Source organism: Culex pipiens, chromosome 2 (assembly GCF_016801865.2).
Source record: "Culex pipiens pallens isolate TS chromosome 2, TS_CPP_V2, whole genome shotgun sequence".
Taxonomy (NCBI): domain Eukaryota; kingdom Metazoa; phylum Arthropoda; class Insecta; order Diptera; family Culicidae; genus Culex; species Culex pipiens.
The window spans coordinates 69,475,261-69,491,774 of record NC_068938.1 but is presented as its reverse complement, the minus strand read 5'-3'; positions in this window follow the sequence as shown (position 1 = coordinate 69,491,774).

The window sequence follows — 16,514 nt, the reverse complement described above, 5'->3', positions numbered from 1 at the left end:
AATAGAGTGACACGTGAAAGTGAACTATTTTATAAAGCTGAAAAGTATCTTTTAAGGAACACAAATATTTTTTCTTGGTAAAACGTTTAGTCATGTTTCAATTCCTGGGCACCTCATCTTGTTTAGTCAATTATTTGTAAATAATTTTGCATAATGAATGTCAAATCTGTGTTTTAGATAATTTTCACATCAATTATCTTAATCATATGCTGGAGTCGATCCAAAAAATAAATGAGAAATGAGCGTGCTCACAAGTGAAAACATGTTTTAATGTAAGAAAAATCGATTACCATCCTATTTACAGCTTATTTAAGACCTAACAATTCCATTCCGTGACAGTTTACTCTAAATTTGAAAGTGAAATAAGCTAAAAAGAGTGTCTGGGATTCTTAGCAAATTAATACACCTTAATTGCGAGTCAGCCATTTTTCATTTATCGGGAATTTGATCAAAACTAGTTTTCTAAATTACCAAACTCTGAAAAAAATAGGCTGACAACATTAAAGTTTCATTGTTAATTTGATTTTAGTTAACCGCGGTAAATTTTCTTGAAATATTTCGAATTAACTAAAATCCACCAAAGCATTTACCATTACCACCACTAGCGTGCCCAGCTCTTTGAGGAAGGTGGGGCAATAATATGGACATTTTGAAAAATACGCGATCAATGTTTGACAGTTCGACGCCAACGAATGATTTCAAGAAAATTTACTGCGGTTAACCAAAATTAAATTACCAATGCAACTTTTATGAGTTCATGTCCCTTTTTCGCGATGAAATTATCTTCAAAAGTGGCAATCCAATTGGCCTGTGCCAGATTCATCAACAATACTAAAAAATCTACCTGATTTGCTGATGAGCGCTCATTGAGCGCGAGCGCATGCGATGAGCATGAGCGAGCACGAGCTACCTGTTAAGTCCTCATGCTCATAAATGAGCGAGCACGGCTTCTAGCTCGCTCGCTCATTTGCAACCCTGCTTTTGAAGAAGTTAAACAATAGTGGTTTCCAAAAAAAGTGTTTTGGAACATAAATTGAACAATTCTTCAAATATATAACCAGTAGAACAACATTGAATTAACATGTGATTAGTTTTGGTAAGTGCCTCGAATTCAGTTTAAAATGCAAAATAAATCGATATTTTGAATTAAAAAAAACAAGTTTCAAAGAATTTTAGACAACATTTTGACAGTTTATCAATGTACCTATAATTTATTTATATATTTTGTTTAAATACTTGGTTTATTATATAATAACATAGATTTTTCTCTTAAAATTTATAGCATCATCCTTAGTCTTTGTACATTTTCACATTTTTGATGCGATTTAAACAATAAAAACTATGTCAGAATCTCCCTGAAATGCAAGATAAGAATTTTACTTTGAATTGTAGGTTTGAAAAACTATCAACGTAAAAATCCCGAGATTTTTTCCAAAACTTAACGATTATTTATACAGTATGTTTTATATAAAACATGAAATTCTTTGATTATCTAAAACTTTTCATTGACTTGCATCATTTTATTTGTTTTCGTTGTTTTCAGACAGTTTCAAAGAAATTTGTTAAGCTTTTCTAATCAAGTTATATTTATTATAAATGTTTTTATTTATTTAGACTCATAATTAGGTCATTATTGTTGAATTAGAATCACATTGTGGTTCATTTTAAATCCAAAGCATAACAAAGAACCAAAACACATTTCTTTATTTTTTTAAAGCCATCTTAAAACTGTTGTCCATGTCTAGATTGAAGTATAGATTATCACCAATCAATAGTATTGAGCTTATTCTATGATTTTAAGCTTGAAAAACATAACAAATGTAAAGAAAACATAAATTTAATGACTGTTTCAAATATTTCCCGGGATCACGGGAATTCCCGGGAGTCAAAAAATATTTTTCTCGTTTCCCGGAAAATTCAAAACCCGGGAAAATTGGACGCCCTAATTAGAAGTTCAAAATAATCAGAATTTCCCCATCCTTCCCAAGTTTTCTAAATCATTCATTTCGTAAAAAAACAGACCCACTCGTGATAGCAACCGAGTTCACCCAAGAAAAAAAAAGCAAAATCAAATGAATGACGCATTATGGGTCGCTTTTCCTGCCCCCGAAAATTGCGCGTATGTGTGTGGCTTAGGGTGACAATAAAAAGAATCGACCTCAGGGGTACTCCCTAAGGAATCGTCCTTAGACGACAATAAGTAACTGTGAAAATTGTGAGCGTAATCGGTTAAGGTTTAAGGGTCGCTATTGATTGTTGGAACTAATAACGCCAATAACAAGTCAGGGTTAACTCGGATCGTTTTGTGGTCTTCCACAAAGTTCTTTGGCAATTTTTTTTTATTTTTTTTTGTCACCCTAGTGTGGCTTTAATTTTTCCCTGGAAGAGGCCGATGTTGGCCACGGGAGGGCATTGACAGCAATCCTGTGAGGACGAAGAGAAAGAGGACGGGAGTATAGCGAAAAAGAAATCCTGTGATTTTGTGAATAAGATTTCTCCGCTTCTTTCCCGCTCTCCACCCGGGAGGAACCTCCGGAGAGTGCAATTATTTGAAACCTAATATTTCTTGGAATAGGTTTCCCATTGTGCAAGATTTTTTTTCGGGAGGCGGCACGACGACTAGTCCTAGCGGATATTTTGTTCTTAGGACTTGATTTTTTTTTCTTTTGAAACCGGAACGGTAATCGCTGTAACCTCCGAAGTGCTTCAAATCAATATGATTTGCAATTGATTGAGGTCAATTGCGTACTTCAATGATTTGTCGAGAAATAAAAATAAACAATTGCTTGCCTCTATCATTAATTTGAAAAAAAAATCTTTTTCTACAAGATTCGCTCTAAATCCTTTTGAGATATGGAATAAAGTAAAAACACTGAGTCATACCAAAAAGTACAAAAAATAGCATTAAAAACTTCGTAGGATTTCTATTGGAATTTCTATATATATGTATAAAAAATTTCGACGGTTTTGTTCGAACGTAAATCAGTTCAATACGGAGCGTCGGAAAGAGGTGATCTTTGTTGCGTTGGGTTCGTATAAGCCCAAGGAAGGTTTATATCTAGCTAAACATTGTAATAGGGCCGAAGCCGAAGTGTAAACAAAGAGTCTATCCTGCTCGTTCCAAATGTAAACATCAACTGACGTGAGCAGGATAGACTCTTTGTTTACACTTCGGCTTCGGTCCTTTTACATTGTTTTGCTTGATATGCTAAAAAAATCCCACTTTGACCACTCTGGGACCGATTCCGGAGCATCTGCAGATTCTATGGGAAAATTTACGTAAATCAAATTTTGATCGCAGGAGGCTGAATAAGCTAACAAACTGAAAACGTCAAGAAACAAAAAAGTCAAGACGAAGTTTGTCGGGTAAGGCTTGTTATGTGTGTGTGTGTGCAACCATCCAAACGGGACCACGTGGCCACTTCTTACAAATTGAGTTGTTTCCATGTATTTTTGGATCTACATTCTATACATGCAAATAACTCGCATAGGCATTTGGAAGGTGTTAGCTCTGCCGAGCTTCGGTGACCCATTTCTACGCTGGCTAGCCGAGCGCGAGGTACTTCAGCTTTATCGACAAGCCCCGCCCTGAAGAACGTTTGTATCAATCGGATTCAAACGTTATTTAGAACTTCCGAACCCTTGTCAAATAGACAAGGACCCAGCGCGTATATAGTTGATAGTAACAGTATTCCTAATTCCAGTCATAGCTCACCAAGTGGTTAGCATTTTTGCTTACCAATTCAAAGGACGGGGGATCGAACCCCGACTCAAGCGACTTTGATTTTTCGTTCTAATTCAGTATTTCAAGTATTTCTAAGTCTTAAACTTTCTCGTTGGGAGCAGATGGGCATCAAACCCAGGACCATTCGCTTACAAAGCGAATATCGTAACCAGTCGGCCACGGCCGCTCCTTCCCAACACGCCAGTGGACTATAATTAAAAAATCTCTTTTTGCAATTCCGCTGTGAAACTCAAGTTTGTCGGGTAAGGCTTGTTATGAATAAATATTACGAAAATATATAGGAAAATTAAGAATGTACGGAAACTTTACAGCAATATTTTATTTAAAATAAAATAATACCCAAATCATGCTTCTACTGTTAATGTATGCTTCCAAAGCCTCTCTAAAAAAATCTCGCCTATCGTTCCCCACCATCATATATTTCCCTCCAAGTAAAAACAAAAGCCTAAAACTTTCGGGTGCAAAAACTTGAAATTGACAGCCGCACCAAAGTTTAAGCTGCCTCCTTCACATTTTTTTTAAAAGGGGGGAAAACTACACCTTTTACCCTGGCTCCTCACACGTTCCGACAAAAAGTCGAAAACTTTAAGACGTTATAAATTTCCGTCACAATGTGCCATTGCCGTGTGGGAGTCCCTCGGTTGCCATTCTCAACTTTAGGGTAAGGTGTCCTTTTATGAAACTAGTTCAATGTTGAAAACAATCGTCTAATCTCCTTTTTGAGATATTATTATTTTTCGAAAAAAAAAACGTTTTTTTGTTAGTAATTATCGTTAAGTCAAGCAAATTCCGTGCCCCTTTTTCCCCAGCCCAAATCAGAAAACTTGGTCTTGTGGTACTTTTCCATTTTTAGAGCAGATTTCAAACCGGAGGACCTCGATTGAGGTGGGGAAGAAAAAAACTTCCATTCTGATCCTCATCACCCCTCAAACACCCGGTCCCCACAAATTTCTAGAAACCCGCAGCATCACAACGCACACACACGTCCTCCCACACGTGTGTTTGTGTGGTTCGTCGGCATGCATGGGTCCGTCCGGTCCTTTACAACCGATATCTAACCGGAAGTCCTGCCATGCACAACCTCACACATCCGCCTCCACGCGACCCAAAGGGAGGGACGTGGTGAAGTTTAAAAAAGACGAAAACGAGAACACGAAGAAGCAAAACGAAGGTGCTAAAGAAGCGGGCAGATCCATAAATTTCTAACCGCACTCCCGAGATTTTCTCCTCCAACCTTTGCCGATCCGTTGGTCCAGCCAAGATATTTCCCGCCAAGGATGCCGGCGAGCAATCTGGACGAAAGTTTTATGGAGGCGCACTGCCGTTGGGTTGAGAGATTTTAGAATGTGGTTTGGTGTTAATTTTAATGGTATTTTTGTGATTGGAGTCTGTTTGTTGACAATTTTAAATCGGGTTAAATTAATCATTTTAATTATAAAAAAGTCAAAAATTAATAATGGAAGAATTTTGTATTATGTCGAAATATCTTGCCTAATGACCTGATGGGCTAATATGAGCCAACACCTGATTTTCAAAAATTCTATTACTTAAAAACGGTCTCTAGAATCGTTTTCCAAATCGCTTATCTCAATTTTAGCTGAAAAACGCGGATTGTGATTGCGCACAAAAGAACAATTCTCTGAGATTTCGGTCATTCGATTTTTTTTTGTATTTTTCAATCCGGCCGAAACTTTTTTGGTGCCTTCGGTATGACCAAAGATGCCATTTTGCATCATTAATTTGTCCATATTAAAAATTATTAATAATTAAAAAATCTGTATCTTTTGAAGAAATGTTTTGATCGACAAAGTTGTAGGTAAGGATAAGGACTACACTGGAAAAAAAATACACGGTAAAAAATAATTGTTTGGTTTTAAACTGCACTTATTGTCACTGAAACTTTAATTGTAAAAAGTTTTTAGTTTTGAATATGTTTTAGGGATGCCATTTTTTCAGAAATATCCAGAATGTGCAAACAAATCTTTGACCGAGTTATGAATTTTTGGATCACTACTGATTTTTTCAAAAAATCGAAATATTGCTCACACAAATTTTTCATCTTAATTTTTCGATATAAAATCGAATTTGCAATAAAAAAGTATTATAGTGAATTTTTGATGAAGTGCACCGTTTTCAAGTTAAAGCCATTTTCAGGTAACTTTTTTGAAAAAAAGTCGCAGTTATTCATTTTTTTCAAATAAGTGCATATGTTTCCCACTTAAAAAAAAATTAAAATGCTGAGAAAATTCTCTATATTTTGCTTTTTTGAACTTTGTTGATACGAATCTTAGTTGCTGAGATATTGCCATGCAAAGATTTACTCAAACCCAAAAGACCCAAACAACCCACCATTTTCGAATGTCGATATCTCAGCAACTAATGGTCCGATTTCCAATGTTTAAATATGAATCATTCGATCTTTTCGAAAACAATGTTTATTTATTTTTTGAATCAAGACTTACATTTGAAAAGGTCCAAACATTCAATATTACGTCCTTTTGAAATTTTAGTCTTGACTAAAAAAAGCTAAAATATTGTTTTTGAAAAAATCGGAAAATTTTACCGTGTATTATTTTTTTCAGTGTATGCAAAACGGCTTCTTCGGGCATGTCGAATGCACCAAAAAAGTTACAGGCGGATTAAAAAATATTTATTTTTTATTTTTGTATTTTAATCCGTTTGAAATTTAGATTGTTTTCGTAGAATTGCTCAAAAATTTGAAGGAAAGTTGAAAAAAAACATTCTTACAGTTTTGGCCTGAAACCAAAAGTGAAATTCATTTGATTGGTTGATTTACAGATGCACAAATAAGACGAAAATTAAAATGTTTTTAAATCAATAAATAAAATAAAAATTTAAGCGATGTTTTTTATGTCTACAATTTATTTGTTTGCTCTCGGACTTTTATTAAATATCACAAGTAACGCAAACACTTTAAATCAAAATTTGTAATGACCTCGATAGTAGATAGATAGTGCATATAGTTTTAACACAGACTGTGGTTTCAATAACAAGATTGAGCTTGAGAGATTGTTATCCATGGGTAATAAATTGCTCAATAAAATGCATGATTTTATTCAGCTTTGGAAGGTTGACAATTTGGTTAATTGAATATCATCTCTTTTTTGAGTAATTTTACCTAAAATAATGTGTAAAAATGTTAAATTCTACAGAAACTTATGAAAATTTATACTTAAAAATCTGTCACCATGTTATAATTACTTTTTTTGTATTTTTCTCTTCAGCTGGCTGTTTAAGATTAAACCATGTCATTTAAAATTTAACAACCGATAAACGGGAAATGTCTCATCCGCAGCATCCGATTGCTTGCCTAGAGAATTATATATGGGTCATTCCATCTGAAGCGGAACAGCATTTGAAAATTACCCTCTCCGATCCTGCTCAAATTTGGCTGAGCTGTTGATACTATCAAAACATGCAAGAATCCCGAATTTCATCCAAATCGGACCACCCCCTCTATTTTTGTACCTCCCCAAAAAATCGACTTTTTGGCGATTTTTGGCCAAACCTCCTAGTTTCAAACGGCGATAGCTCAGGAACCACAAATCTCAGAAGGTCGGTCTTAGACTCAATTTTGAAGGAAATTGGACGTAGAATCCATTTCCGTGATCAAAATGCATTGCGCAATTGAAAACTTTAAACGGCCGTATCTCAAAACACCCCAACTTATTTTTTTATTTGACCTCACCATCGCCACTATGGTACATTGGGTGGCCAAGTTTCAAAAAAGTGACCTTCTCCAAATATTTTTTTATATTTTTTTGTCGAAAGTAAACATTCTAGTCAAAAAATGGAGTAAAAAACTAGCGTTTTTCGTAAAAAGGGCTGATTGTTTAATTTTAACATAGCTCAGCCATTTTTAATATTTTATTAGGACAATTATACATCGTTGGAAAGGTAATGAGATAAGCTTTGAAACTATTAGTAGATAAAATATTGTTTCCAAACCAAAAACTGAAGTTTTCATCGAATAACTGGAGCATTTTTTTGACAAAACTTATTTTTTTGTGTTTGTTAATCGAGTACTTTTTTTGCTAACCGATGCTAAACATGAAACTAAGATCACTTGAAAGATTGGATCATAATCTAACATTGCTGAAATTTCCAGCCTGCGATTTTTTGCGTTTTCGGAGATATGCCATTTTGAACATTTACGTTTTATCAAAATTTGCTGCAATCTACATATGCACCCGTTTATTTCACTTGCTTTACTACCTACTTCGTGGGCATCGTCGCTTCAAAAATCAATACCTGGTTTCAAGAAGTTCGAAATGACTTTATTGGAATTTTCTGTTGCCTACATTTAAAATTGAGTACCTTAGTCAAAATAAGGTATTCGTATAATATTGACTTAGCATGATGAATTTCTGCGATCAATCCATGAAACTGATCCACATTTAAGTTCTATGTTGGTTAGTACAAAACATCATAAAAGTACCTATAACATATCCTGAAGCCGTCAGAAACTCTATAATCAAATGAATTTTCATGAACAAGAACATTAGGATTAGTAAGAATATGTTTTGTATTTTATCGTTTTAATTCATAATTAATATTTCGAATGAAATTAATTTTTCTGTTATTTGATTTAACGATTAAAATTTTCGCAATTTATGCCCGTAAGGGTGGGGGCAATGGGTCTCAAGTTATATGGCATGGACTCACAAAAAGAAACACACAGCAGTAAATAATAAATATTTGACAAAACAACTAGCTGAACTTGCCTCGGCAAGCACGGCGCGTTGGCGAAGTGGTGTACGCGCTCGCACGGTATGCGAAAGAGCGGGGTTCGATTCCCCGGCGCGCCAGATGTGCGGTAGCTTTTTCCTCGCACTGTTAATTTCTGTACTCATTCGGCTTGAAGAATTAGCATGATAAATTAAGAAATCGCGTTGCCCTTTGCTTAGGGTAAAACAAAAAATCTTAACCTTAGGTAAATATTTGACTTAAAATGGATTTATTACGCTTAAGAAAATTTTGTTTGAGGTGAGGAGGGGAGGGGGGGGGGTGTGAAAGAAAGTGGAGGGAGGGGTTGTGCCCTTAAAGTGGGGATGTATTAGCTTATCCATAATTTAATAATATAAACTTGCAATAAAATATATACGCAATTCTTTTGCACTTGCAAATGTTTGAAAAGACTATTTATTATAAACAATCCACTATTGAAAAACATGAAAAGTCATAAAAATCGACGTATATCATTTCAATACCATACAATTACTCAAATTTGTATGAAAAAACATTTAAAAAGCAAAAAAAATAATTTGGCCGCCTGTTTGTATGGAGATGGCCCATAGTGCATCGTGTTCCCCGGCCAATTTTACATAAGAATCACCTATCGACAGAAATGAATATGTTTCGTTCCAGAGATATCGAATTTTAAAGTTTTGTGTTTTCGAGATTACCTGCATCAGCTTCATTCGCCGCATCTGCTAGAAGCACACAGGCGGGCTGATCAATAACTGCTACCTGGCCATTTATTGAAATAATATTTCATCATAAATAATCTTCATCAAATTGAGCAAAAAATAACTGTATAATACTGTAGGAAACTGAAGTTTAATCGCAAATGTTTATCTGCTTAAAAAATTAATTAAGTGAATTTCTGTGTTAACCCACTGGACAGAGCAATGACGACACACAGTAAAGGGCAGAATTGGATTCCGACGGAGCGAGAGGAAAATGCAATTCTCGGATTAGTTTTCAAAAAGCCGTAAGAGCCATTGTTAAACAAAGTCCTTTTTGCATCGGTATTCGACCTACTTACGAAAAACCAATATCAAAATGCTCGAGATTGTTCATCTACACGTCCTTCGAGTGCCCCAAACTTAAAATAAATGAAATTTTGTTTCATTTTCTAGAAAAACGAAAATTAGTGTCAGAGGTCACAATGGCTCTTACGGCTTTTTAAAAACTCACCCGAGAATTAATCTTGTTAGTAACACTGAAAAATAAGTGCACGATACATTATTGAGTAAAAATATGAATTAAAATGAATAAAATTTGTTGATACGTTGTACTCTAGTGAAGGACGATCACAAAGAGTAGGAAAAGGATTTCTGGAATGTATAAAACTGAAAAATGTAAGAAAATCACAAAGTTTGATCTGCTGCAAAGCGGCTAATTCTCCAAATTTAGTTGCGATGATTTCGACACCGTCCGAACAACAGTATTTTTTTTCATCTATCATTCTTGGATTCTTGGAACACAATACGGCTGCTGTCCTCACGTATAAGGATTTTTTTTAATTAAATGTACCTTGACCAAAATCATATTTTAATGAAATGGAGCTGGCTCACTATATAAAAATTGATTTAATATGATCAATCTAAACCATAAATCAGAATTATGGTAAAGTGTCAATAATAAACTTTAATAATAATAATAATAAAGCAGGTTTTGGGGTTTTTGCTGAATGGCACTATTTTGCTCCACTTCATTAATTTTTTAAGCAGATAAACATTTGCGATTAAACTTCAGTTTCCTACAGTATTATACAGTTAATTTTTGCTCAATTTGATGAAGATTATTTATGATGAAATATTATTTCAATAAATGGCCAGGTAGCAGTTATTGATCAGCCCGCCTGTGTGCTTCTAGCAGATGCGGCGAATGAAGCTGATGCAGGTAATCTCGAAAACACAAAACTTTAAAATTCGATATTTCTGGAACGAAACATATTCATTTCTGTCGATAGGTGATTCTTATGTAAAATTGGCCGGAGAACACGATGGTGAGGTCAAATAAAAAAAATAAGTTGGGGTGTTTTGAGATACGGCCGTTTAATGTTTTCAATTGCGCAATACAGGTAGAAAACATATTTTAATCTAAATTTTGATCACAGAAATGGATTCTACTTCCGATTTCCTTCAAAATTGAGTCCAAGAACGACCTTCTGAGATTTGTGGTTCCTGAGCTATCGCCGTTTGAAACTAGGAGGTTTGGCCAAAAATCGCCAAAAAGTCAATTTTTTGGGGAGGTACAAAAATGGAGGGGGTGGTCCGATTTGGATGAAATTCGGGATTCTTGCATGTTTTGATAGTATCAACAGCTCAGCCAAATTTGAGCAGGATCGGAGAGGGTAATTTTCAAATTTGCACTTTTTCGTGCACAGTTGAGATGGAATGACCCATATAATACCTTTCAACAAACACTGTGACTTTGGGTCGCATTATCATCTTCTATGATGAATCCTAACCAAACACCCTATCCTACTAACAAATTTTCAGGTTCCTGGTTCCATGTGTAATTCCGGGACCGTGGTGTAGGGGTAAGCGTGGTTGCCTCTCACCCAATCGGCTTGGGTTCGATCCCACACGGTTTCGGTGGCATTTTTCGAGACGAGATTTGTCTGACCACGCCTTCCGTCGGACGGGGAAGTAAATGTTGGCCCCGGTCTAACCTGAAGGGTTAGGTCGATAGCTCAGTCCAGGTGTAGGAGTCGTCTCTCTGGGTCCTGCCTCGGGTGGAAGCTTAGGTGTAAAAAGAGGTTTGCAATTACCTCAACAATCAAGCCTTCGGACACTTAGTTTCGAGTAGGAATCTCGCAATCGAGAACGCCAATACAATGCTGTAGAGCGAACAATTTGATTTGATTTGATTTTTGGTTCCTTGTGGGGTGTAACACAGGGTAAACCAGCTGCCTTAGTAGCAACCTGCGCCAATAAAATCGAGATCTACAAACTGCCATGGCGGGCGCCGTTGGTGGCCAACACCTGTTACCGATTCACAACTTATCTAGTTTCTAGGAACACCACTAGATCACTGAAGCCTATGATTGGTCGTGCTCTATATCCTTTATATTACGGTTCTGTTCAGCAACGAATCCTTTTTTGCAAATTGAGAAATTTTTATGCACGGAGAAAAAAGAGTTCCTAAAATCAAGTGTTCATGAAAATGAGATCCACGAACAAAGTGTTCAAATTTCATGGTACGTTTGTCAAAATCGTAAGCTTATATACGCTTGTTCACGATTTTAGGAACTCTTTTTTCTCCGTGTGCTGCAGTTTTTTAAGCATATCTTTTGATGTGCTTTACCAAATCTTACTTATGGGACCCCAAGACGAATCGAATGAGGCCATTACAGTCAAAATCGGTTCAGCCAGTGACGAAATATTCCAGTGACATTGATTTGGTACACATGTCTACATACAGCCAAATACACAGACATTTGCTCTGCTGGAGATTTTGAGTCGATATGTACAAATGAAGGTAGGTCTAGGAGGCTCATTTTTTGAGTAATTTTATAGCCTTTCCTCAGTAAGGTGACAAAGGCAAAAATGAATCCTAACATCCAATTTCAACTATAGAGTTATCTACGTGCGCATGTATTACGTGTACGTACACGAAAAAGATTGAGTTTAAATTTTGTCCGGTCAGCAAAATCAAATGGTGCGCTAGTGTGTGTACGCGAAACGTCATAACGCTCTATTCCAAACTATTCTAAAAAGTCTAATGAAACTTATTGTTGTTTTTTCAAGAGAAGAAGAAATTAAAAGAATCGTGATGTTTTCAAAAAGAATTCAATCAAATCTAAATATAATGTAACAAGAATATAAATCATAAAATAACCCAAAGTTACCCCTCTCGATCCGTTTCCAGAAGTCAAGTTTGATGGTCTTCTTCCAGTCAGTTCAGCAAGCCGTTTACGTGTGCTCGTAGTCAGCGCAGAAGCTACAGCCAAGTTTAAAGAGCACACCTGGGTTGACAAAATATCGCCATCATGCTTCTAAGCTTCAGCCCCCAACTCCAACCCAACCCCCTAAAACTCGAGGTGGACGGAAGGTAAAAAGCTAAAACTTTTCCTGTGCCAAAGATAAGAAAATGGGCGTCTTTGTCGGGGCATTTTTCTTCGGCAAATCTTTTTGGCCGGGCAAAAGTGCTTCGATTTTTTACTCTCCTCCCCCTTGCCCCGGTGCGGTCCTCCGCTTTGCGGACATTAGCAGACCTTTAAGGATCACCATCCTTTTCCACATTTTCCTGGAAGCTTTTCTCGGGGAATTTTCCTCCTCTCTTTTTCATGATTTTCTTCCAAAAGAAAGAGTATCGCATCAGCATGCTGCCGCTGCAGGACCTGCGCGTTCTTGGCGAAAATTTTCTCCTCGTAACCTTTCGTCGAGAAAGGGTTGAGAAACCGTGACCGAGACAGGAAAATACAATCATTTATCCTGATGATTAATAGTTTAATTAGAATAATTTACACTTCTTTCTTGTGCCATTTGTTTTTCCAGGGGGGTTGCCCGGAAGAGGGCTCTGGGAATAATTGCCAAAGAACGTGGGCTTGGTCTTTTCTTGGAAATTTTCCTGCGGTTAAGGTGTAGGAAGTGCAAAGTTTTCGTCGTGTCCGGGTAAAGGGTACGCTTAAAAGTGTAAGTGTTCTATGGCGACGTACGAGGAACAATTAAAAGCCAAAAGTTTGCTGAAATTGAGTGATGGATTGCGGCCGGTAACTTTACACTTTCGACGTTGAGTTATGGAACGAATTTTGAAACTAAATTTCTTTTAGTAACTAAAAGGCTATATTAACAAAAAAAATATCAATCGTTACAATTGATTTTTCGAACACTTATTTCTGGCCAAATTAATTTTGAATTTTAGCATATTTCAATGTTAAAAAAAACATGATTAATGATTAAAAAAGGTTTGTGTGTAACAAGATGTCTTAAATCTCGCTGCCTAATTCCAGACCGCCATCATTCGCCAAGACTCCTCCTTCTGAAACACTCGTGGACCGGTTGCTGATGCAGTAAATTCCTCAATGAGCTCAAGTAATTCCATCCTGTGTGTAGTCTCCCGTGTCTCGAGCATGTCAACCAGCAGCAGCAGTGTCTCACACCAATCTGCCGGGGTCCAATCCGAGACGTCGTCGTCGTCCGGAGAAATAAAGAGCGTCAATATCAATTTAGTGGTCCACGCTACTGGTTCTGGCCAACCAATCAGAGGGAAAGCTAATTTGGCCAGTTCTCAATTAGAGCCAAGCCAAGATTTATGGGCGCAATTCTGAGTCGTGTCTTGCCGTCAGCACATCTGGGATAGGTTTTTTTATGTGTGCTCCTGTTGCAAAACCGTTGGCTTCCTTGGGCCAGTGACTTTGCCATCGGAGACATGTCGGGAAATAAAACTTAGTCAGCTCTAATTTAATCAGCGCGTCGCCATCGTCGTCGATGAGACAATTTAGTCTTTTATTCGGTACCCGGGTAAACGAAGCCAATTTACCAATTATTTGCAATACCCGGGTTGAATCAGAAATGCTTCTGTTGGCGAAAATGAAGAAAATTCAATTGGCTGCAACGACATTTGCTCAATTCTTGGGCAGATTTAGTTTTAGTAGCTTGAAAATCATCCTGGAATAAATAAAGCAAGATTATTAACAATAACCCAGTGAAAATTCTATAAATAACGAAAAACACGAAAGAATCTTTTAAATTGAATGACTCGCGATAATGCTTACGCACTTAACCATCTTACACGTAAAAAATGCAAGCCAGTTTCTTGAGCGAATTTTGATTTATTACCATCTACGAAGGATAAAATATGGCACACACAAAAAAAAGTTCAGAGGCGACAAAAACTTTTAACACTTTTGGTGCCAACTTTGGGAACAAAATAAACTTATTTAAAAAAAAAACCCCCGAAGGACTGTTCGGAAAACCACACATGAATCGCGCTGTAATTTATGGCAGCTTTTTTTGGCACTGCATTTTTCCGGTTTTGGCATCAATTTTATGACGGGTTGCGTTTATATTTTATTGCTTTTTTGACTTACTGCGTGCAGACCTAGTTTCCTTGAGGTTGAGTGTGATGAAGATCCTTGAAGTAAATGGCAGGGCAGCAAACAGGATGGTTTTTAAGGATGGTCGTAAAATCATAAACAAACAAACTTCTCACTGAGCGGCCGTTGGGTTTTGTTATGCAGTGGTATTTGAATGTTATTGGGAATAAATTTAAGATATTGTTACTTAAAAAATACAATTTTAAATTATAGAGTTTTTTTAAAGGCCCAATAAACCGAATTTTCAGTTTTCCTTTTTGGGTTTTTTTTAATATTCCTGATTCAAGGCGGTATCAAAACACCCAAAAAACAAAAACTGGAAATTTGGTTTATTGGAACTTTTCAACAAAAACTCCGGAATTATAAAATTCTACGATAAATAGTTGCAGATTTAAAAATAAATACACAACCACGACCTAAAAGTTGCTAAGCGATTTTGTAATTTAATTATTTTATTAGTAGTTATGAAGTGTTTTATTTATTTTCAAATATCCCCATCTGTTAGGTCCAAAATCAGGGAAACTACCTTATTCCAAAATTTCGAAGCATTCTGAGCAGGTAATATCAGGCAAACATGATTGAAAACACAGCAGAGCAGTTGTCTCAGATTTCGGTCAATCGATTTTTTTGCCTTCCTCACCTCACTGAGGCAAGGCTATAACATCACTCGAAAAATGAACTTCTTAAATACGACTCCTAGATATACCTTCACGTTGCCACATCGCTTAAGTAGTGTCTGCGTCTCTTCTGGAAAAAAATCTGTATTAATTATGTTGCTGCATCATTTTGTCTCGACAACGATTTACACGAACTTTTTACTGAAATATATAACTCATGATACTTTTCACTTTTATTTTGAAGAGTTGGTAAAAAAAAAGAATTGAAAATTGCTGTTCAAGTAAAATAAATAATAAAACAAAACAAATAAAAAAAATTAATTTTTTTTTTAAAAATATTAAAAAATAAAAAAAAAACTCCACCTAAAATACAACATGAATGCAAGGAAGGCACCAACCACCTTAAGGTGGATTAAGTAACGTTTTTTTTTAATCCGACTGAAACTTTTTTGGTGCCTTCAGTATGCCCAAACAAGCAATTTTGCATCATTAGTTTGTCCATATAATATTCCATACAAATTTGGCAGCTGCCCATACAAAAATGATGTATGAAAATTAAAAAATCTGTATCTTTTGAAGGATTTTTTGATCGATTTGGTGTTTTCGACAAAGTTGTAGGTATGGATAAGGACTACACTGTAAAAAATGATACACGGTAAAATTGGTGATTTTTTATTAAACTTTTTGTCACTAAAACTTGTTTCGCAAAAAAACACTATTTTTATTTTTTGATATATTTTAAGGGACAACAAAAGAAATTTGCAGGTTGTGCAAAAAATTGTTGACCAAGTTATGATTTTTTTTTAATCGATACTGATTTTTTTTTAAATCGAAATATCGGCCGCAAAAATTGTTCAACTCCATTTTCCGATGTAAAATCAAATATGCAATTCAAAAGTACTTTAGTGAAATTTTGATAAAGTGCACCGTTTTCAAGTTAAAGCCATTTATATGTAACTTTTTTGAAAACAGTCAAAGTTGCTGAGATATTATCATGCAAGTGATTAAAAACAGGAAAATTTATGTTTTCTAAGTCTCATCTAAAGGGATCGTTCTTTTATTACATAACGCAAAAAATCGGATTTGTTTTGACAAAAAGTTAAATAAAACATCACCATTTTTTTACCGCGTATCATTTTTTTCAGTGTAGTCCTTATCCATTCCATCAGCTTTGCTGAAGACACCAAATCGATCAAAAAATTCCTTCTAAAGATACAGATTTTTGAATTTTTATACATCATTTTTGTATGGACAGCTGCCAAATTTGTATGGAATATTATATGGACAAACTAATGATGCAAAATGGCTACTTTGGGTATACCGAAGGTACCAAAAAAGTTTCAGTCGGATTAAAAAATAC